The sequence below is a fragment of the Ochotona curzoniae genome, unplaced genomic scaffold, assembly GCF_017591425.1.
Source record: "Ochotona curzoniae isolate NIBS_2020 unplaced genomic scaffold, NIBS_Ocur_1.0 contig_883, whole genome shotgun sequence".
Classification (NCBI taxonomy): Eukaryota; Metazoa; Chordata; class Mammalia; order Lagomorpha; family Ochotonidae; genus Ochotona; species Ochotona curzoniae.
In genome coordinates, this window is record NW_024466599.1 from 18,611,239 (window position 1) to 18,630,976 (window position 19,738).

Below are 19,738 nucleotides of genomic sequence, written 5' to 3' on the forward strand. Positions count from 1 at the left end.
TTTTGGAGTGAAGCAAGTGATAAATGATCTCCCTCCCTCTCTTTCTCTTTCCTCTTCTCTTTCTTTCTTCTCTCCATGACTCTGTTTTTCAAATAAACATACTAATCTTTTTTTTTTTTTAATGCACCAAATGCCCCTATCCATTGAGGGTCTTGCTCAGCAGTGCAGTACCATGTAGAGTTGACTGTAGGGATTCCTTCCTTGCCTGGCTGACCGGCAGCTGTGGTCACTGCTGTTGCCCAGCTTCCTGAGAAAGACTCAGGTTTCAAATTACTAGCTTGGGCAAAATGAAAACTCAAATTTCCAATTAGAGGGGCCAGAGTAGTGGTGTAGTAGTCTAATCCTCCACCTACATGCCAGGAAATACTGTTATTACAGGTGCCAGTTCGTGTCCCAGCTGCTCCGCTTCTGATCCAGCTCTCTGCTTGTGGCTTGGGAAAGCAGCAGCAGATGGCCCAAGTTCTTGGGCCACTGTACCCATATGAAAGACCCAGAAGAAGCTCCTGGTTTTTGGTTAGAGACTGACCCAGCACTGGCTATTGTGGCCATTTAGGGGGTGCTATCTCTTTTCTTCTGTTGCTACCAGTTTCCCTGGCACTTCCATTTTCCCTTTGCAGTCCTTAGGACAAACTCCCTCAGTGACAGCAGCTGGCGTGGGCTTTATCTGTTAACTGGCGGAGGAGCCGCATGTCCAACCAGGAATGCACTGAATTAACTTCCCTTGAGCGCTGCAGTAGCATTTGCAGATCTGCACAGCAGCTGTCCCAGGTGTCTTGGAGTGGTTGCAGAAACTAACAGAGGTCAAGTGGGGGCTGTGACAGCTGCAGTCATTCATGCCCTCCAGTCTGGGCCCAGACATCCTGCACACAACAAGCCTGTCGCTGACACCACAGTGGTGGACGTAGGAGTTTATTTTTGCTGAACTCCCAGACTTACTAAAGGACTTCAGATGGTGAATCTTAGCTGGTTCAAGTTAGGGTTGGACAGCACACGGTTGCCTTATGTGCAGGTCTCCTGTCCCTCCTCTGTGCTCACAGCATTTTTAGATGGGTCAGCCATGGGAGATTCTTCTAGAGCTGTGATAGCAAAGGGGCCTGCCAGAGCTCAAGGGTAGGCTGATGGCGGCCTTTTTTTTTTTTTAATTGAAAAGGCACATTTATAGAGAAGGAGAAACAGAAAGGTTTTCCATCCATAGGTCTACTCTTCAAAATGGCCACAATGGCCAGAGCTGAGCCAATCTGAAGCTAGGAACCAGGAGCTCCTTCTGGGTCTTCCATATGGACTCATAGGCTTAAGGACTTGAGCCATTCTCCACTGCTTTCCTAGGCCACAAGCAGAGAACTGGATGGGGGCAAGTGGAGCATCCAGGACACGAACCGGTGTCCATATGAGATACTGACACAGGTAGCAGATTAACCAGCCCCCCGATGAGATGACTGCTTGGGTCAGGACTCAAAGCTCCTGACAGACCCCTCAGACTAGAGGCTGGCATGGAGATGTCAACAAGAGAGGCGACCGTTGAGCTTTGCCATCACTGCCCTGCTGGCCAGCCTGAACTTGGGAGCCCTCCTCAGCTGAGTGAGCTCATCCTTAAGAAGTTGTCTCGGGACCCAGAATGATGGCCCAATGCCTAACTCCTCATCTTGCAAGAGTAGGCATTCCATATGGGCACCAGTTTGTGTCCCAGCTGTTCCAATTCCCACCCAGCTCCCTGCTTGTGACCTGGAAAAGCATTCGAGGACAGCCCAAAGCCTTAGGACCCTGTGCTCATATGGGAGACCCAAAGGAAGCTCCTGGCTCCTGGTTTCAGTTCTACTCAGCTCCAGCCATTGTGGCCATTTGGGGAGTAAACCAATGGATGGAAGATCTTTCTCTATGCCTCTCCTTCTGTCTGTAAATCTGGTTTGCCTTTCCAATTAAAATAAAATAAATCTTAAAAAAAGAGAATTGACTCATAAGCATGACAGTTAAAGCAGAGAAACTGAAAAGCGAGGCAGAGAGGTGGGCCCGATGAAGTCTCCACCAGAGGTGTTGGGATGGGGGCTTAAGTTCACCACCAAGGACAATTAGGGCCATCCCCGTCTTATGAGCACTTTCTGGATGGACCATGTTTTCTTGCCTGGGAGTATATGGGAAACATGTGGGAAACATGATGTCTCCCTAGAGTCTTGTACGTCCTAAGTTGCTGTGATAACAGATGTGTCAACATCCCACCGTGAGGCATCTTACTGTTGCTATGGTCACTGTCGTGTATGCGTGTGTTGAATGACCTCACTGCAAAGGCTGATTCTTTAACCAGCTGGTCAACACAAGTGCAGAGCGTGCCATTGGAAACTCATCAGGAAGTTGTGCAATCTGCAAGCAAAACCATGTGAATCAACGCCTAGCTGGCCTGTGATGTTTCCTGCCAGCAGGCTGGCTCCAGACAGTATGAATGGTCATAAACCCATACTGCTCCTCAAAACAAACAAACAAACAAACAAGAAACATTCCTTTGTGCTGACATTGGGAGCTGCTTGAGACACTTGTATTCCATTTCTAGCTTCCTACACTCCTTGGCTGGCTGGCAGCAGGTGAAGGCACAAATAGTGGGTCCCTGCCACCCACTTGGAAGACTTCAAATTAATTCCCAGCTCCTGCTTTTGTGGGCCTTTGGGGAATGAATCAGCAGAAGGGAGATCTCTCTTTCTTAAAAAGAAAAGTCCCCATGTCATGTAATTTTCCCTGTTCTCGTTAAGCACACACCTCCATAGTTACCGCCACTTACATCTGTTTCTAAATACAGCACAAGATCTGGCTCAATACTTACAGGCAGAATAGTTGCTTCAGATTGTGGATTGTGCCAATCTTGTTTTGTCCAGAGGCACTAGATAAGGTGGAACTAGAGAGAAATATTCTGTGTCTCCTTTTGGATGGTATGTTTCATCACCCAGTTATTTCTGTGAACCAATTTTCTGATATTTTTTAAAAAGAAGAAGAAGAAAAGAAAGACAAGTAGGGTCCATATAGCTCGGCGGAGGCCTCAGAAATACCACTGAGGCTGAAGCCTGTGCTGGGGCCAAGAGGGTCCTGGAAGCTAGAGCCGCTCCCTGTTGTGGGCCTGGGCTTAGGTTTTCATCAGGCACTCGTCACCTGCAGCAGTGATGCACCTGTTACATCCGTCTCTGGAGCAAGTGTCTCCTGCGTGCTGATGGTGGGACCTGCTCAGGACCAGCTGCTGCGCTCAGACCCATTCCCTGCTTTTCTGTAAGGATCGAGAAGGCTTCCAAAACTGCTGGCATTCCAAAAGAGGCTTCCATCTCCATGCATGCTGGGGTTTGGTTGAGGGTCCTGATCACTGGACACCGTGTTCAACTCACCCCTGAGATGGTCTCAGCAGGCAGCTAGCTAGGCCTGCTGAGCTAGAAGTCACAAGTTCCCATATGCAATTCTATCCTCCTGGTTGTCAGTTAAAACACCCCCTTTCCTGAGATGTATCTGCTTCTTCCATAACCCAAGAGAAGACGCCATGAGAATATGGATCTTGAGGGACCAGCATGGTGGTATATCAGGCAAATCCTCTGCCTGTGGTGCTGGCATTCCATAAGGACACTTCAAGTCCCAGCTGCTCCACTTCCTGGAGCTCCACGTGGAATTTTCGGGGTGCCATGTAACTCCTAAGCATCCTCACCCCTGGAGGCACCGTGCCTCAACAGAGGGGAGGGGCTCTCCCGGTCTCCTCCAGCACAGGTCACAGCTGGAGGGGCTGCCAGCCACCCCCTCTGCCTCCCTTCCCCCATCCCCTTTCCTTCGGTGCAGGCTCTGGCCCACAGCCCACTCTTACATGGGTTTCTCTGTGTGCAGCAATCCCTACTCGTGCAGGTATGTGTGTTTGCTTTCTAGCCTTTTAAACGCATTTTGATCAATTTGCTTCCTCTACACATGTCAGCACTTAGCATGTTGTCTTTGTGCATGACCTGAGCATGGCGTAAAACATTAGTACCTCCGTGGCCACAACACATCGACCCCATTAAAGAACAGTCAAGACCTGGTGTGATGGTTCAACTAGTTAATCCTCTATCATCAAGTGCTGGCATCCCATATGGGCACTGGTTCATGTCCCGGCTGCTCCACTTCTGATCCAGCTCCCTGCATATGGGCTGGATAAAGCAGTAGAGTATGGTCCAAACTCCTTGGAACCCTACATCTATGTGAGAGACCCTGAAGAAACTCCTGGCTCCTGGCTTTGGATCAGCTCAGCTCTGACCATTGCAGCCATTTGTGGAGCAAACCAGAAGACGGAAGATTTTTCTCTCTGTCTCTCCTTCTCTCTATAAATCTGCCTTTCCAGTAAAAATAAATTTAAAAAAAGACCAGTCAGACATGCAAGGATGGAAAGACACAGGCCCGAGTGCCCTTGTGCACCTCCACCTTTCCCTGTGTTCTCACAGGTGCAGGGCACAACCAGCAGTGCTGGAAGCCAACCTGTGAATTCACAGGGGACTTGGGGGATACCACGTGGGACATTTTTATGGCCTGGGGCAGGGACACGAGGAGCATGGTGGAAACAAGTGTTCCTCTCCTGTACAGGACAGATTGGAGCTTGAGGTTTTCCGTGGCAGCCTGTCTGGCAGACTCCTGAGGTTCTCTACTAGGTATTGGGAGGGTTGTCCCATGCTGCCAGGTTGATGAGGGGAGGGGCTTCTCTGACAGGTGCAGTTGTACTACACACATGTGGTCAGAACAGTTGCCTTGCCTGTCCTCTTCCAACAATGGAGGGTCAAGTTTGGGCAGCTTTTTCACTGTCACTTGAAAAGACAAACTGGTTGTCTCCAAAGCTTGGTGCTTCACCCTGAGCCAACATACTCTGGCAACCTGTCTGGAACAGGAATTGCCCACCCACCAGCATGTTAAATCTACAGGGGCTGGCACTATGGCCTATGTTGGGTAAGCTTCTGTTGCAGTGCCAACATTCCATAGGAGTACCCCTTCAAACTCTGGCTGCTCTGCTACCGATCCAGTTCCCTGATGATGTACTTGGGAAAGCAGCAGAATTTGGCCTAAGTGCTTAGGTACCTACACCTACATGGGAAAACTGGAAGAAGCTCCTGACTCTTGACTTTAGTCTAATTCTGGCTGTTGTGGCTTTTTTTGGGATATGAGCCAGCACTTGGGAGATCTCTTTCTTCTGTTTCTCCTTCTCTTTCTGTAAGTCTGTCTTTCAAATAAAAGTAAATAGATCTTTTTTTTTTAATTAATTTTTTATTGCAAAGTCAGATACAAGGAGAGGAGGAGAAACAGAGAGAAAGATCCTTTGCCTGATGATTCACTGCCCAAGTGACCACAACAGCCAGTGCTGTGCCAATCTGAAACCAGCAGCCAGGAACTTTCTCCAAGGTCACAAGGCCTTGAGCCATCCTCAGCTGCTTTCCCAGGCCACAAGCAGAGAGTTGGATAGATAGTGGGTCAGCGGAATTAGAACCGGCGCCCATATGGGATCCCGGTGCATTCAAGGTAAGGACGTTTAGCTGTTAGACCATCGTGCCAGGCCCAAGTAAATAGATCTTAAAGAAGAAAAGGAACACTATGATCTGAGTTGGTCATTTGGCACAATGGGGAAGGAACCATTTTGGGTACCTTTATCCCCCAGTGCTGACTGCTCCACTTCCAATCCGGCCTCCTGCTGATGCGCATGCTTAGAGGCACCAGGATGACTCGAGTACTCGCATCAGGTCCTGAACGTGGTTCCCAGGTTCCTGCCTTTGACCCAGCATGTCCCTTGCTGTTGTGGGCACTTGTGGAGTGAACCAGCAGATGGGAGCTCTCTCTGTCTGTTTCAGTATAAATCAAAATAAACACTGATTTTTAACAAGGAAGAGTGCAGTGGCATGTGAGTGGTGTGGGAGCTTTGGCATGGAGTCATGCAGGGCAAGCATTGAGGAAGCTTCTTCAACTCTTTGAACATTGATTGAGAGGACTGCCATGGAAACTATAACCCAAGAAGGGGTGGTGCTCCTGGGAAGATCTCCTTAAAAGGATTGTAAGCAGCAGTTGAGGCTGCTAGATCAGGCCCTAAAGGAAAGGGTGAAGAGGTTTTTAGGGTACAAGCTGGAGATAACATCTTCCAGAATACAGAGGCGCCAAAGTAATTCTGGGTGACAAGGATGATGATGATTTTAATTTGGAAATGGTAATATTCTTGGAAAATTTATAGACTGAGATCTCTACATCGCATGAAGCTGCCCATTCCACTGAAGTTCCTCAATGTTTCATCACATAAAGATATCCATGTCACCTGTATCCCACATTGACACACCTGGCTTCAAGTCCACTTCTAATTTCAGCTTCCTGCCTCAAGCACGTCTTGGGAAGCAGCAGGTGATGGATCAGGAACAAGGGATTTTTCTGTCTTTTTTTCCCTTTATGTAATAATAATTCATTTTATTTTTGATGATGTTTACGTAGTTGAGAGGGATGTATGCCCATATGAACCATCAGTTAAGGTGGGGAGGGTCGAGGAATGGGGGAAAGTGAATGAGACGACTGTCTCCAATCTCCTTTCATCTTATTGTATCTGGGGAAAATAGGGATAGGAAGGGAGATGGCCACTCTCAACAGCCCAACCACATCAGTACCCAGGAAGAGGGACGGCCACCCAATGTCATCCCAGGATCTCCGATGTGGAGCATGTTCTGAGGATACTGCTTAAGTGGCTTTGATAGTTCTGAAATACTGTTTTTGTTGCTCTAAGGTTGAGGAAATCCTTTCAAGGTCTACTTGCCAACATAGTCCACCTTAGATTATCAATTTGCCCAGATATCCACTGTCAAAGTTTAAGCAAGAGAACCCTCCAATTTGTTCTGCCCTTCATGGCATTACATGCCTTCTGCAGGCCTCAGTGAACTTGTTGTCATGTCCTTCATGAACCTCTGGGCATGCCATTCACTGCACAGGCCTCAGCAGCCGTGGAGAACAAGTTCTGACACATGCACTCTATAATCCTGTGATTTTCACCGTTGTTGGAGTTCTCAGTCAAGTGATCCAGTTGGGAAGGTTCCCAAAGGTGATCCCAACCTGACCCTTGTGTGTGCAAGCCAATACAGTCCATCACCCACATCAGCCTACACACAGTGATAGCTATAGTTACCTGGTCAGTTCTGTCCCCAGTCCCATCTCACATGCAAACCAATGGATGCTGCAGCCCAGCCCAACCCTGCCCTCCACACACTCGGCCATCATGCACAATAGCAGGAACTGTGGCCTAGCCGAGTAACCCCCAGTAATCCCTACTAGGCCCACTCCCAGCCCTGGTTCCTGTGCTTGCTGGTATGTGTAGCAGACTGGTCCAGTCTGTCCCAAATTCCAATCAGGTCCTGTACACATCAATGGGTGCTGGACCCTAGCTCAGCAAAACTGACCCCATTATCCAATTCACATTCATACTGGCAGGTGCTACCATCTGTCTAGCCAGGCCCACTCCTAGCCCTGGTTCTCATCCTCACCACCAAGAGCTGCAGGGGTGCCCACAATGTCTCTGCTAGGCCCACTCCCAGTCCTGGATCTTGCACTTTCTAGGTGGTTCTATAGCCTAGCCTGACAAGGCTTGCCCCCAGGCCCAGCACACTCTACCCTGAAACTCACTGGCTGGTACTGTGGTCAAGCTTGGCCAGGCAGACTCCCAGCCATGGCTTTCATGTGTACTGATACCAAATAGCCCAGCTCAGGTCTCCCACGTGGGCAGGTACATGGTTTGGCCTCAAAAGATCCTCTAGTTTCCCTCCTCTAAACCACCTGATCTCAGCCCCTGCTTTTCCAGCAAGTGAAGGAGCCTGGTTGGTGAAGTCCCCCAGAAGCCACATTCTCCCTCATGAGTCTTCCCTCCCACATATCTCCAGACTCACTTCCCTGAGCAATCCACAAACTCCCATGCCTGTGAGTGCCCAGATTCCCAAACTTGGTCCTCTGGCAGTATGCCATGCCAGCCTAGGGCCCTGCCTGCCTACCCAGGGCCCATGCATGTTCATGTGCGGCTCCCCAGACCCTGTCTGTTGGCATGCCCCCTACATATCTAAAGCCAGGAGCCAGGACATTCTCCAGGTCTCTCATATGGGAAGTGGAGCAGCTGGGATACGAACCAGCACCCATATGGGATGCCTGCACTTGGAGGTGAAGGATTAGCCAGTTGAGTCAATGTGATGGTCACACAAATGACTTTTCATGTTAATTTTATTACACCTTGGGGAGCAAATCTTCATATATAGGCATGTGCTGTGGTCCAGGGGCTAGGACTTCAATGCATGGATTGATGGAGGAGCCAGAGACGAGATGGCTCATAGCAGAACCCTCCTTCAGTGCAGATAAGTGAAAAAGAAGGGCAGTAACCCTAGAAAGCTGCTTAGACGTTTCTTAGAGTCTTACACATGCATAGACTGTGGGACCCAGGACTCCTTGTTTACTCAAATGCAATAAAGATATGTGTTGGCGGAGAAAGAAAAATAAAAACAGAAAAGTATACAGCATTTTTGCCCCTGATGGCCAAAACCTGGAAACAATTTAACAATGGAACATAAGCCAACAACTATAGGAAAAACTACTGCAATAAAACGCATGACGTGCACAGGCATTGTGCTAAGTCAGTGAAGCCAGACTCCGAAGACGTGTTCCTCACAGCTCCATTTATGTGGCATCCTGGGCGAGGACACAGTACAGGAGTCTATCATGCCTTGGATTCCTGACCTTACATTTACGTAAAATGGCCCCATCCACCAGGAGCTCCCCCCAGGGCCCGGCCTCTCCCTGCTGCTGAGTCAGTACCGCATCCCACCCACTGTCTTTGCAGAGTTGCACTGACATCTCTTGGCTCCTGTCATCATTTCTCTTGAATCCCATGGATTTATGTTTTTTTTTTTCCTGTTATTACAGTGGGGTTTGGGGAGGGAGCAGATAAACACACACTCATTCTTTCCTGTTTATTTACATGAGCTTGTCTTTAATCAAGCTTGAAACATAAACAGAGTCTAGGAAAGGGATGCTGTGTTTTCCCAGCCATCTAGAGAAAAAAGTTTATCTCAGAGAACAGAGGTGTTTGCCAGACGTGACCCCGGTCTGTATCTCTGTGCAAACCATGGGATTTTCCGCTCCCAGCAGAGTCCCACTGTGAAGGCTTGTCATGTGGCTTCCAGCTTGCAAAGCAGGCGTGTCCATGTCTCGTGGGTTGCCTGCCAGAGTTCACCGGGTCCAGTAAACAAGTGGTTGCACACATTGGATGTGGAGGCGGTGGCAGTCACTGGCAGTGGCAAGTTGCGGCCTTGGCAAAAGGTGTTGTGGGTGTGTGTGTATCTGTGAGCAGCATGCCAGTAGGCACACCCATCATCAGTGCCCAGAGATGCCTTTTTTTATTACTTATGGCATAATCACCTCCTATACATAAGCATGAAAACAGCAAAGTGGAAATGATTCCTTCACCCCTCCTCCTATCATTGGTCTGGCACCTGTTCTTCAGTGACAAGTGATTGTTGAGACGGCAGTGGTGCCCAGTGCCATCACCCACACAGGGTAGACACGGGTCTCAGAGCAGCTGGGTAGGTGCTTCACGCCTCCATAGATGCCTCAGCAATGCCAAAATAGATCCAAGGTGGTGATCAAAACTGGTTCAGGGGTTGATGCTGCAGCACATCAGGTTGAGCTGCTACCTGTGACACCAGCATCTGCATGAGCAGCTACTCCACTTCTGATGCAGCTCCCTGCCAATGCACCTGGGAAAGCAACAGTGCTCAGGCCACTGCCAGCCATGTGAGACACCCAGTTAAAGTTCCAGGCTCCCTGTTTGTGTCTGACCCAAGCCAGGCTGTTGCAGCATTTTGGAAAGAAAGAAGAACTCTTTCATTCTCCTTCTCTCTCTTTCCCTCTCTCTAACTGTGCTTTTCAAATAAACACGTAAGTCTTCATTAAAAAGTAAAAATAAAACTTTGGATCTAAATTACAGACTGCAAATTTCCTATACATATCTATTTTTAAAATCTCTGCCATCATTGATTCCTGATAATTTTGACATGACAGTTTGATTTTCTTCTATGACATTATTTAAACTGTGATCTTGGATCTCTCTCCCCCTGCCTAAAACACACACACACACACACACACACACACACACACACACACACACACACACGATCGTGATCACCTTCATGCTTGAATGAAGGCTCTGGACTGAGTAACGAGGACTTTCTTTAAACAAAAAATCTTACCAAGCAATGAGGCAATTCATACTGATGGCTGCTTGGAGGCATCGTGTCCTTGCAAACTGAACTTTGAACTCAGAAATTCAAGTAAGGGTTGGCAGTGAACTCAGGAAAGAAGGGGATGTCCTCCAGTGGGATTGCCAAAATTAGCAGTGAGAAGCCAAGATACCCAGTTAAAACTGAATTTCCAATAAACCGTGAGTGCCCTACTCCCTGGGCACCAAGCATGAACTGCCATTAAGTCAGTATGCTCATCCTTTTCCCCACACCACTAGGAAGTGGGTTTGTGGCATAGTTCCAACCAACTGGAGCGGAGCAGAGATTTCCAGGAGGCTTTTGTGCAAGATTTCCCATTCCTGATTAAAAACACAGAAAGAGAAAGAAATGTGGGGAAATCCAAGTGCTCCCTGCCTTGAATGATCTCCCATCAGCACGAGGAAAGCAGTCATGGGAAAGATCCAGCCAGAGCCCTGATGCGGTTGGACTATCCAAATCTTTATGAGAAGTGGTGAATGACCTCACTGTCTAAGCCACTTGCAGATGCATCTTCCATTCTGGCTGTTGGATGCATCCTCAGTGATCCAGCTGCCAAGAATCTGACCATTCACTTAACAGGGTTTCGACAGCTGTAGTTAGGAGACCCAGAAATCAGTTGAAGAAGGTTAGATCCTCCCCAGCTAGACAAAGCTGTCTTATTCTGAGATCCACCAACCTAGCGGTGTTGCCTGAGTGCTTCTCAACTTCCCACATTCCTGGGAATTACAACTGCAATGCTCCACAAGCTTGGTGGGATGAGCAGGGAGGTGGCATTTCTCACCTCCTAGGATGGAATAGTTATTCTCGTCAACACTCCCCATGTTCTTAATGCCACTGACAGGCAGCATCACAGCTCAACTGGCTGCAGGGACAAAAGTGTGAGTCAAGCAGGAGGGATGTGGGCTAGATGAGGCTGCTGCAAAATTTTGTGTGTGAAAAGGGAAACCTTTAGCCCAGAAGCTGGGGTTGGGGACCCTGAGACATCATTAACATCTTGGGCACCTGCATTATCGCTGTTCATCACAGTGTACCTAACACCTCCTGGTTCCCAGCTGTCTTTCTAAACAGCCTGACATGAATGACATTCATCAAGTGTATAATCATACAGCTTTGATGTGTGGCAGGCATTCTTCTTGTAAACATTTTTGTGCACAGTTACACTTTAGGCCTATGGGACTTCCTTTCCATCCTGTTTCTCCAGCCTCTAGAAGCAACTGTGGCTATCCATTTTTTGCATTTCCATCCAGAGTTCTGTATACACAGGCAAGCATATAAATGTGGAGTGCTCTGCTTTTAATCCCAATGTCACGACATATTAACCATTGACTGTGTAGTGGAGCTCTTTCCCCTTCCCTCACTTAATTACTACCCCTCCCCTCAACTGGAAAGGCAGATTTATGGAGAGAGGAAGAGACAGAAAGATCTTCCATCCACTGGTTCACATCCCAAGTGGTCACAATGGCTGGAGCTGAGCCCATCTGTATCCAGGAGCCAGGAATTTCTTCCAGATCTCCCACGTGAGTGAAGGATCCCAAGGCCTTTGGGCCTTCCTCCACTGCCTTCCCAAACCACCAGTTGAGAGCTGGATGGGAAGTGGAACAACCAGAACATGAACTGGCACCCATATGGGATTCTGGTGCTTGGAAGTAAACAATTAGCCAATTGAGTCATCGCTCTGGGCACCCCACATCACTGTTCTTAAAACTGCCTTGATTGTGGGGGTGGGTATTATAACACAATGTGTTCAGCCACCTTATCAGAGTGTCTGCTTCAAGTCCTGGCTTACTCCACACTTCAAATCCAGCTTCCTGTTAGTGTGCCAGGAAGCAGCAGACACTGGCTGATGTACGGGGGCTCCTACCATACAACGTGATAGATTTGGATGCAGTTCCTGGCTCCCAGCCTCATCCTGACCTGATCATAGGTGCTGTGGATATTTGGGGAGTGAATCCAAGCATGGCAGATAACTCTTTGTCTCTCTGCCTTTCAAGTAAACAAATAACTTTTTCAAAACAAAGACTACCTTGTCCTGTGCAGGAACTAACTGCTATTCTGAGGCATGGATGTGCCATCATGTAGTAGCCTTCTCTTGCCCACATGTGGTATAATGGACATTTTCTGCGTGCAGACTGGCCAGCCCCTGTGGCAGGGAGCGGAGTGGGAACTGTATGGAACATTGTGCTGGGTCTGAAAGCTCCAGGCTGTAGTTTCCCATGGCCTGACTGTAGCTACAATTGCCTGGGAACTCGCCCTGCAGCCCCACTGTGCCATAAACTGTGCACCTGCTCTGCCTGCAGCTCTTCCACCTCCTAATATCTACTCTGGTTGGAATACTGGCATGCAGGCTGTGGGCAGAGGAGCCTGGCAGGTGAACTTCCCCACAGTTATCAGGCTATGGCATTGGACTCCTCACTGGCTATTTCTATGAGTGACTTTTATCTTTCTGTCTTGAGTTTTGACTTTGAACTTATTCTCCAGCCTTTCTAACCATTTCCCTGTGTAATTACCCACCAGCATGTCTACCATTTTGCATCCCAGAGCCTGGGCCGAGACTGACATATAATTTTGCTAGTAATGGATTGTTTTCATAGAAGAATAAATGGGATCCTAGTGGCTACCTTGCCTTGCATGCACTGGGATCTCATAAAGGCATGAGTTTGTGTTCCAGCTGCTCCACTTCCCATCCAGCTACCTGCCTGTGTCTTGGGAAGGCAGTGAGGATGGCCCAAAGCCTTAGGACCCTGCACCACGTGGGAGACCTGGAAGATGCTCCTGGCTGTGAAGGAAGCTCCTGGATCCTGATTTCAGATCGGTTCAGCTCCAGCCACAGTGGCCTCTTGAGGAATGAACCAGTGGACAGAAGACCTTTCTCTCTGACTCTTCTCTCTATAAATTTGCCTTTCCAATAAAAATATAATAATAAAATAAATCTCAAAAAAAAGAAGAAAATGGAAAATGAATATCTTCCCTTCTATACCTTGGTGAGAGTAAAATGATAGTAGAAAACACGAAAAAATAACAGGATTCAAAACTCGTGTAACTTTGATGGTTCTGACCATCAAATGACCTCAACATTAATTAATATTCTACCAAAAATGCACAGTTATCCCCCAGTGTCTGTGGGAGATTCGTCTCAAGATCCTGGAAGATATTAGATTCAAGGATCCTCAAGTGTTTTTACAAAATGCCATAGTATTTGTAGCTAACCTATACCCTTAACATCTACCTTTCTCCTTTAGCTTCTTCATCGATATTCTTGGCAATGCCCTTTCTAATAAATGGATAGCCATTTTTTAAAGTGTTTAGTGCAATGTCAATGCTATGCAAATAGTTGTTAAACTGTGTTCTTTGGGAATAACAAGTCTGCATGTGTTCAGGATGGAAGCACTATTTAAATTGTTTTTTTTTAAATGTGTTTGAAACTATGTAGACATCATCAAAATATAAATAAATAAATACATTTGAAAAGCAGCGTTACAGAGCGAAAGAGAGAGAACATTTTTACCTGCTGCTTTACTCCCCAAATGGCCACAAAAGCCAGGGCTGGACCAGGAGCCCAGAGCTCCATCTTGGTTTCCATGTGGATGGCAGGGGCACAACTATTTGGGCTATCTTCTGTTGCCTTTTCAGACACTGGATGGAGAGTTGAACAGCTAGAGCTCGAACCAGAGCTCAAGTTTATCCCGTGCACCACAGCACTGGCCCCTGTCGCAACGCATCTCTCCTGTGTTTGAATCCATGGGCAAGGAGCCCATAGGCACGGAGGGTGGCTGTGTTCTCACAGCCTGATCAACACCATCAAACTTGTCCTAATTTTGCCAATATGAGAGGTGAAGATAAAACTTCACCCTAATGTGATTTGCATTTGGCTTATTAGGGGTGAAGTATCCATGTTAAAAGACATTTGTATTTCCTTTTCTGTGTATTTTCATGCTCTTGTTTACCGCTTCATTGGTGGTCACTCTTTTACGCTTCTGATTTACAGAAACTATGCTTTAACAGATTCCTTCTCATCTGTCATTTTTGTGCAACCATATTTAGAAATCACTTGCCTTCAGAGTTTCAAGCCTATTGTGAAATTAAGTGAAAATCACCCAACTATACTCCTACTCTTTCTTCATTTAGTAACTTTCTCAATAGTAAATGTTTTAGTTGTATATGTAGTAAATTGTTCTTCTTTCTGGTGTATGCTTCTGTGAGTTTTCATAAACGCAAAGATTCTATAGTCATTATTGACAAGATACAGAGCGTGTCATCCTCCCTGAGGAGCCTGGCGTGCTGTCCTCCCTGAGGAGCCTGCAGTGTCATCCTCCCTGAGGAGCCTGGTGTTGTGTGAAGTCCTCCCTGAGGAGCCTGGAGTGCTGTCCTCTGTGAGGAGCCTGGCGTGCTGTCCTCCCCTGAGTCTGCACTGGCTCGGGTAACTCCCTTCTACCTAATATATGAGAAGGTGAGTGCAGTTCACCTCCAAGATTTAGTTAGAAAATGATCTCTCTTTCTCCCTGATGTTCGCATCCACGCTGTCCTCCCTCCACACTGAAGCCAGCTGATGGCATTTGGGCACGTACAAGCTGATCGCACCCTGGGTAAGCCCCAGCTGAGGCCACAGCCCCTGCCTCCTGAGAGATGTCTTAGCAGATCAACTGCCTGGATTCTGTTCCAAAGATACAGGGAGAGACTCAGGTGTTTCCCCTAGCTGCTCCTCCCATGCAATGTTCCAGTAGCCTCTCTGGCAAGCTCCTCCCTGTTGTTAGAAGAAAAAGTACTTGGTTGAATGTAACTGGATCCGGGAAAACTGACTTGAAAGAAATTGCAATCCCATAGGAAAATGGCAAAATCTGTACAATTCCTGAATCTATAGTTATTAGAGGATGATGCAGCCAGAAACAGTCATTTAAATGAAAAATAGACAACCCTGATAAAAACAGTTCCGTGAGTTAACAATAAAATCAGGAGCTGGTATCTTGGCATAGTTGGTTAAACCACTACCTACAAAGCCAGCATCCAATGTGGGCACCAGTTTAAGTCCTTGCTGCTCCAAGTCCTGGCTGTTCCACTTATGATCCAGCGCCTTGCTACGGCATCTGAGAAAGCAGCTGCAGATGGCTTAAGTGCTTTGGTTCCTGCACCATCATGGGAGAAGTGGACGAAGCTCCTTGTTCTTGGCCATTAAAAACTTGGAGAATGAATCAGCTCGCAGATCTCTCTTTCTCCGTCTCTCCCTGTAGCTCTTTCAAATAAACAAATCTTTTTTTAAAGTGGAATTTTTAAAAATAGGAATTATGAGTTCCATCCCAGATGTATGCTTTTCAAATATTGAATCCCATTTTTTGGGTTGTCTTTTCACTTTATTAAAAATATTCTTTAATATTCAAATATTTTAAGCTATGTCTTATCTATTTGAAAAGGCAGAGTTGGGGGGCTGAGGGAGAGAGACGGAGAGAAAGAGGAAAAGCCAGAGAGAGGCCTTCCATCCACTGGTTCTTCCCCAGAGGGTCAGTAGGGTTGGGCCAGCCAGGAGTTTCTTCTGGGTCTCCCACATGGATGCCCAAATGAGTGCAGGAGCCCAAGCACTTGGGCCATCCTCCGCTGCTTTCCCAGGCACATTAGCAGTGAGCTGGACAAAAATGAAGCAGCTGGGACTGGAACCAGTGCACATATGGGATGCCAGCCTTGCAGGCAGTGGCTTAACCTTCTATGCAACAGTACAAACCCCACACATGAGCAGGTCTAGAAGTCTGCACCACAGCCAATGGAAGCCAGAGGATTGCGTAACTGTAGCGTTCTGCAGAGTGAATGGGGAGCATCTCCCAACCTGCTGGGGTGAAGAAGGAGGGGATGGACGGTTAGGGTTCCTATTGCAGCTGGGCAGGTGAAGCGGTTGTCAGTAAAGCAAAACAAAACAAAACAAAAAAAAACACACAAGCAACATCCATACTTTAGATTTGGGGGACCCCTGGTGGCCAGTGCAGTGAGGGCCCTCAGCGCCTCTCTGCAAGGATTGACAGAAGACTTTCCACTCTCCATTCACCTGGGAAAAGCAGTTCCTGCGCTATCATCATCCAGGGCAATCACATTAACCCATACATGTAACGCAGCCCTAACCAAATCCTAGCAGGATTTTGAAATGGGAATCTGCGAAAAGTTCAGTAACAGGAAAAAAAAAATTCAAGAAAGACTACTGAGTGGGAGTTTCCCTATAACACATGCAAAGATAAAATATATATATATATAAAGCTATGTAAGTAGATTGTGCAACATGAAGCTAAAGGGTTAGAGACAGACAAGTTGATCTGTGATTTTCTATTGAACAAAGCACAGAAAATTTTAGGAATATGTGTGTGGTTGGTGCCATGGCATTGTGGGTTAAACCACCACCTATAGCATCAAAGCTCATGTGAATGCTGGTTTGAGTTACGGCCGTTCTACTTCCAATTCGGTTCCCTACTAATGGACCTGGGAAAGTAGAAGATAGTCCGAATACTTGGGTCCTTGGCTGTTGTGGCCAGTTTGGGGAGTGAAACAGCGGATGGCAGACCTCTGTCTCTCTTTCTCGCTGTAAATTTGCCTTTCCAGTAAAAATAAATAAATCTCAAAAAGTAGTGTGCATAAAACTGTAGCTGTGTTAACCTGAATAGCATCAATGGCTTCAAATTTGTAGTCAATTTTTGCCAAACTGGCAAGCAAGACAATGCATCCTGCTTGGCTTCTCTTGTGTCAGTCATTCAAATCCTTTCCCCATGTTTACTTAGGTAACTCATCTTTTCCACAGCAATGCTTAGAAGTTCTTCAAATCAAACCTCAGTAGTGTTCTGTGCTGCAAAGACTTCACTACTTTTCACTTGATGTCTGTTTTGCTTTCTTAAAAAAAAAAAAAAAAGAAAGAAAGAAAAAGATTTATCTTTATTGGAAAGGCAGGGAAAGAGACAGAAGGATTTTCCATCCACTGGTCCACTCTCCAAGTGGCTGCAATGGCCAGAGCTGAGCTGATCTGAGGCCAAGCCAGGAGATTCTTTCGGGTTTCACACAAGAGTGCAACTTCCCAAGGGGCTCGGGCTGACCTCTACTGCTCCACCCAGGCCTTATGCTGGGAGCTGAATCAGAAGTGCAAAGAGTACCTGGCCCAGTAACCTAGTGGCTAAAATCCTAGCCTTGCACGCACCAGTTCTAATCCTGGCAGCTCTGCTTCATATCCAGCTCCCTACTTGTGGCCTGGAAAAGCAGTTGAAGAAGGCCAAAAGTCTTGGGGCCCTGCAACTGTGTGGGATACCCAAACGAAGCTCCTGGCTCCTGGCTTTAGATCAGCTCAGCTCTGGCCGTTGAGGCTACTTGGAGAGTGAGCCAGTGGATGGGAGATTTTTCTGTCTCTCCTTCACTCTATAAATCTGACTTTCCAATAAAACAAAAATGAATCTTAAAAAAAAAAGTGAAGGCCCAGTATGATAGTTTGGTGGCTAAGGTGGCCTCGAGAGTGCCAGGATCCTATACAGGTGCCAGTTCTAGCCCTGGCAGCCCACATCCTGTCCAGCTTCCTGCTTGTGGCCTGGGAAAGCAGTCTAGGATGGCCCAAAGTCTTGGGACCCTGCACCTGCGTGGGTTGACCCAGAAGGGACTCCTGGCTCCTGGTTTCAGATCGGTACAGCTCCAGCCATTGCGGTCACTTGGGGAGTGAATCATCGGACGGAGGATCTTCCTCTCTGTCTGTCCTCCTCTCTTCTTCCCATCCAGGGAGCTGGATGGGAAGCGGGGCTGCCAGGATAGAACCGGCGCCCATATGGGATCCCGGACATGCAAGGTGAGGACCTTAACCACTTGCGCCACCGTGCCGGGCCCTGTATATCTGACTTCTAATAAAAATAAATAAATTTTTTAAAATGATTTTATGTATTTTAACTGGAAAGGCAGATTGTATTTATGGGGAGAAGAGACAGAGAGAAAGATCCTCCATTCTCCATATGAATTTTTAATAACAGCATCTACCTAACACCAAATCAAAGACAATATAAGAAAGGAAAAGTATATATAAAATTTCCTTACAAACATAGAAGCAAAATCATAAAATATTAGTAGATGGAATTTAGTCATGTATAAAAAAGATAATATATGTATAATAAAATACATAATAAGTATGTGCAACATAATCAAAAGATAACATTTGATATATATTGATTATATTACTAAGTGATGATATATTAATAAAAATGAGAGGTCAGTTTAGCAATAGACATTCAAATAATATAATCCTTCACTATAATAGATTAAAATAAAAAACTCACCATCATCTCAACGGATATGGAAGAAGGCTTTGGAATCCTTTTAATCTTAATCAAAGTTTCTAAAAATAGGGGGAAACAGTGGAAGAAAAAAGCTGTCTGGTGAAGTGTTGAAAGCTCTTTGAGACCAGCTACACGATAAGGAAGCTGACTATCACAACTGCTGCTCAAGGCTGCCCTTCAAGTTTAGGTCTGCACAGTCACAGGGAGCATGGGGCCCACAGGAACAGAGTGACCGCACAGAGGACACGTGTAACAAATCAGGCCATACTGAAACGAAAATTTCTTTAGCAAAACACAAAACAAAACAAAACAAAAAAAACAACGACAAAACTTAAAAGAGTGAAACAGAGCCTGGGAATGCAGTCTAGGACGGCCCAAAGCCTGGGTACTCTGCATCCACATGGGAGACCTTGAAGAAGCTCCTAGCTCTTGGCTCAGCTCCGGCTGTTATGGCCATTTGGAGAGTGAGCCAGCAGATGGAATGTCTTTCTCTGTGTCTTTCTCTCTTTCTTTCTCTGTAAATAAATATAAGTAAATCTTTCCCTTAAAGACTTATTTATTGATTGATTATTGGAAAGGCACACCAGATTTATAGAGACAGAAAGATCTTCTATCTGCTGGTTCACTCTCCAGATGGCCACAACAGCCAGAACTTAGTGGATCCAAAACCAGGAGCTTCTTCAAAATCTCCCACATGGGTGCAGGAGCCCAAGGATTTGAGTCATCATCCCCTGCTCTGCCATGCTATAGGTAGGGAGCTGAATCAAGTGGAGCAGGGCCTGGCGCAATAGCCTTTACTTGCCTTGCATCTGCCAGGATCCCATATGCATTCCAGTTATAATCCTGGCTGCTCCATTTTCTATCCAGCTCCCTGCTTGTGGCCTGGGAAAAGTAGTAAAGGATGGTCCAAAGCCTTGGGACCCTGCATCCACACAGGAGACCAGGAAGAAGCTTCTGGCTTCTGGTTTTGTATCAGCTCTGGCCATTGCAACCACTTGAGGAGTGAACCAGTGTGCCGGGGACCAGCTCCAGCTGACTGAGAGCTTGCAAAGGATGCGTGGATCGGTGAGATGATAGGAAGAGATAAGACACGGACCACTATGACTTGATGCTCATAATGGACAACTCAGAAAAGTTGCCTTCTTTATTTATACACAAATCATCACAAGCTTTTGCACCATATCCAATTGTTTCATTTTTACTTCATGG